Here is a 4,762-nt window from a genome sequence, read left to right as displayed (position 1 = left end):
CTGCCACTTTTGCACTTCCCCCTGGGATGTGGTAGGAGGCCATCAACCCTCATTCTTCATGGCTGAATCCTGGCTCATAATCTCATTTGATTCATAATACGATCATGCTCCCAAGTAAGTAGAGCCATCAGCAGCTCATCCGTGCAGAGCTGGCCTGAACAATTGCCGAGTAGGTGGAGTCGAGACGAAAAATGCCCCTCCTCATACCTGTTGCTCTTAAGAGACAAAGCAAAGCCCTTTCCTTAACCCCATCCTTTGTGAGACTACATCGTCCCCACTTCCATAGGAAGTGTCGAAGAGGTTACCATAAATGTAAAGGTTAAAGAGGATCCATGGGATACAATTTCTTTACAGTTAGGCCATTTCAGCAAAAAAGTCTAGGGGCAGGAGACACAACGCTGACGAACCATGAAGCCAGGCTGACTCTAGTCCGAAGGAAGCTTGTACAACTGTTACAACAAGCTCATTGTGAGTCGTTAAGAAAAGCTAAGAATCGCTATGGGATGGGAAGTGGGGCTGGAGGAATGTCAGGGGGCTGGAGGAAAATAATCATAAACAATAGAGAACTTTATGCCCACCCTGGCAGGCATAAGCCAAGCTTGGCTAAAACTAACTTTGCTAGCCAAACTTGGCTCAAATTAACTTTCCTGCTGGTAGAATTAGCATAGAGGTAAAGAATCTTTCAAACCAGAAGTTCTTTTAGAAAATACCCAGTCTAGAGTGTATCTATATAGTTTTTAAAGCCTCATCTAGATTTTAAAAGGACATTATTATTTTTTTTTTTTAGTTCAGAATCATTGTTTTCTTTTTTTTTTTTTTTAACATTTATTTATTTTTGAGACAGAGAGAGACAGAGCATGAACGGGGGAGGGTCAGAGAGAGGGAGACACAGAATCTGAAACAGGCTCCAGGCTCTGAGTGGTCAGCACAGAGCCCGATGCGGGGCTCGAACCCACGGACCGCGAGATCATGACCTGAGCTGAAGTCGGCTGCTTAACCGACTGAGCCACCCAGGCGCCCCCAGAATCATTGTTTTAAAAAGAAATGTAACTTGGAGCTCCATAATCAACAACAAAGAAAATCTTTATGAATCTTATTCACCCTCACAACAATCCGGTGAGGCAGCACTGCTATTGTTCCTTTTTTACAGATGAAGAAACTGAGGTACACAAGACTGAAGTACTTGCCAGGGTCACACAGCGAGGCTACTGTTGTACAGCAGGGCACAAGAAGAGCTTCCTTGTTTAAAGCAGGGTAGAGGGCAGGGTTCAGAGCGAGGAAGGTGTCAGTATCCCGGCAAATGACCCTTCCCCACAGCTCACATGACCCTGTTTGAAAACGTCTGATAAGAAAATCAGGAGACAGAGGTTGAAAATGGTGGCGGCTGGGTCCTGGGTTTCTGGGCTGCCAGGTCAGGCCGGGGCACAGCTGAGGACTTCCATGCCGAGTGGGGCCCACGACGCAGAGGGCTCAGCTCTCACATGGAAAGCCCTCACCTACTTTGTAGGGGTCCTTGGCCTGGGAGCAAGCACGCCGAACATCCTCCTGAAGTCACATCACAGACGGCACGACCCACGTACGTCACCAAGCCCTTTCCCTGGGGAGATGGTAATCATACTCTATTCCGTAACTCTGGCGTGAATTCACCTCCCAGCAGCTGTGAAGATTAACAAAGAGAACCCAGACCGCTACCCAGTTGGGGACCACAGCACTGGTCTGGACCATGACTCTGCCCGTGGACCAGAAAAATACATGAGACCCTAAGCTTACCTTCCTCACTTGTATCAAATGATGACCAGGATACTGACCTTCCATCCCTTCGCTTATGGCAGGAGGTGGCTTAGATAAATAACCCACATTGGTCCATGGGGATGAAAGAAAGAAAGAAAACCAGAAGATAAACGGAATCACTAAAGGTTCAGGTGGAATAAAAAGATGACAAAGATAATAAGGACAAATCCTTAGGATCCAGAAACAAGCACGGAAATCAAAGCCCTGTGAATAAATGAGAGCAGGTGCCATGGCGACTCTGGGGTGAGGTGTCAGTGAGGACATGAGTCCTTGGAGCTGGGGCTGGCCTTCTAATTCCCCTTCCTCCTTACTAAAGATGACTTTGGGCCTCGGTCAAGCAGGGGAGCTGGAAAGGCGCTCCGTGCATATAGCTTGAAGTCTGAAAGTGTTGCTATTTCATCAAAAAGGAATTAGAAAACTTCCTTCCACCTTCCAAGGACCCCCTAAAGAAGCTGTGTGTCTATCTGAGGACTTGGGTGGAAAAATCAAATACCCAGGCCTGCTCTGTAGGAAGATACAGGATCTGAATTTACCCTGAGGTCCGTAGGAATCCCAATCAGGGGAGTTAGTGACAAAAACTAGCCCCTGGATGTTAATTCTCTAAGGAGATAACAGAAACAATCACAAAACTACTCTTTCACAGTGTAGGGTTAATGAGAAGCCTTTTTTTTTTTTTTTTTTTTTTTTTAATGTTAAAGAGTAGTTCAGAGTACTTTGCCCTTGAGCAACATGGGTTTGAACTTCACGGGTCCACTTACACACAGATTTTTTTGATAAATACAGGACAGTACTGTCCATGTATTTTCTCTTCCTTATGAGTTTCTTTTTTTTTACTCAGTACGTTTAATGGGATGATTTCCACAAACTATACACAAAGTTTCTAACCGTAACAATTCAGTAAAATACAAAAGATGACCTTAAAGATGATGGGAAGAGAAGGCAACACCAGTGGTGACGCCTTCCAATCCTGGTGGGTCTAGGGGTGGGGAGGGGGTGATGGTTTCTTTTTAACCCGAGCCCCTTATTTCAATGTACAAAGGAATGACTCTGATTGATATTAAATTGGATTGAAGACAAAGTGGACTAAAAAGCAAATCTACTCTATGTTGGTATGGAAATGAGAAAAAAAGAATTGAGTCTTTCAAAGTAGGATGGGAGACAGTTGGGGAAAGATTCTGTGGTTCACACTGCTCCATTTTTACTGAAAGTAAAATCAGGGCAGCCCGGTATTTCTTTTCTTTAATCCCCTTTGCATATGCTTGCAAGGTTCGCCAGCTGTCCACACGGTCATCTTCACTTTCCTCAAAGTTTCCTGCCACTCCCTTTCTCACTTGGCTTTTTCTCCAGCTTCTATCTTTTCTCCCCCTGTTACTTCCTTTCCTGCACCTCTCGCGCGTGCTGGCGCTCCTCTCTCTTGCCTTTCAATTTCCAGCTCAGCAAAGCGTGTGGCTGTCTGTTTATACACTGTTTGTTTGAACAGCTCAGGATCCCCCTCCTCCACATTTGTAGGTTTCATTTCTCCTTTAATTGCTTGTTTCACTCTCTCCCAGTGTGTCCTATGTATTCTTTTCCTGCTTGATTTATATCCAGGGTCCTCTTCCTTTGCTCCTGATGCAGGAGCAACTTGTAAGCTTCGTCCACAGCTTCAAAAGCCTTTTGTGCTATCAGCATCATCTTAATTTTTGTCAGGATGCACCAAAATGGATAACTGTCAAAATGTCTTTTTTATTCCTTCATCTGTCACTTCAGGATCGATCTGAAGAACCTCAAATGGGTTCAAATTGAAGCAGGAAGAAACAGGACAGGTCGATCTTTCAATCTGACTTTTGGATGTTAGAACTGAATCTGTCTTTTCTATTTGTTTCACCTCACTGTAGAAGGTCATAAATGCTTCCTCAATGCTCCCTCTGCCAGCTGAATCGCTGCTCATTCCTAGAGCCACCATTTCTCCTTCTTGATGGTTGTCTTAATTACATTTTCTTTTCTCCAGCTTACTTTATTAGAAGAATACAGTATATAATACATATAACATAGAAAATATGCATTAATGCCTATTTATGTTATCAGTAACAGTTCTGATTAACAGTTGGCGTTAGTAATTAATTCTGGGGGGAGTCAAAAGTTACACACAGATTTCCAACTGTGCTCGGGGTCAGCATTTCTAACCCCTGCATTGTTCAAGGGTCAACTGTAGATCACAGAGAGATACTCATCACACAAGGAAGTTAACTAATGAGAGAGAAACCCGGCAGCTGCAACCAGACAGTAAATCAGCATTGAAAGAATGGGAAATAATAGAGCTAGAAATGAAAGAATAGGCAAGTCAAAGTAATTTAAGAGATTTTTAAAATTAGGAACCATAATGAAGCAATAGAGTGTTATGGGAAAAGGTACAGACAGATTTGATAAATAACAAAATCGAAGCCCTGGAAACAAAACACAAAGGCACTGCATAGAAGGACTCACCGGGTAAGTTAAATAAAAGATTCAGCACAGCAGAGGAAAAAATTAGTGAGCCCAAACACAGATCTGCAGAAATCACTCAGAATGTGGCAGGGAGAAACCAGAAAATGAAAGAATTAACCAAGCAGGATGGAAGATGGAAGGAGATGCCCGATGGAATCTGCTAGAACTTGCACAGGAGAGGCTCAAAGAGATGGTATTCACAGGGAGAATGATGAGGAACATTCCAGAATGGAAGACATGAATCTTCAGATTGAAAATGCACACCAAGTTCTAAAGAAGGTAGATAAAAATAACAGGTTTTTTAAAAATATGATTTCTATTTCTTTGCAGGTTTTGTGTGTTCAGGTCTTCCCTCCCAATCCTTTTGTCTGGGTTTAATTTCGATTTCATCTAAGTGTGCATTTCGGTAAGATGAAAAAAGTAAGTAAAAATATAAGAATACAGATTGACAAAATAAACACAAATAATATGTATAGAAGGAAATAACAGTAATCGATGATAACAT

General features: G+C 42.9%; 1 pseudogene; it reads right to left on the bottom strand.

The window, feature by feature from the left end:
* Positions 1 to 1,120: 1,120 nt before the first annotated feature.
* Positions 1,121 to 4,278, bottom strand: LOC122493758 (annotated as a pseudogene).
* Between the last annotated feature and the right edge of the window lie 484 nt (positions 4,279 to 4,762).

The sequence above is a fragment of the Prionailurus bengalensis genome, chromosome A1 (genome assembly GCF_016509475.1).
Source record: "Prionailurus bengalensis isolate Pbe53 chromosome A1, Fcat_Pben_1.1_paternal_pri, whole genome shotgun sequence".
Lineage (NCBI taxonomy): Eukaryota > Metazoa > Chordata > Mammalia > Carnivora > Felidae > Prionailurus > Prionailurus bengalensis.
This window is presented reverse-complemented; position numbering and strand designations above follow the sequence as displayed.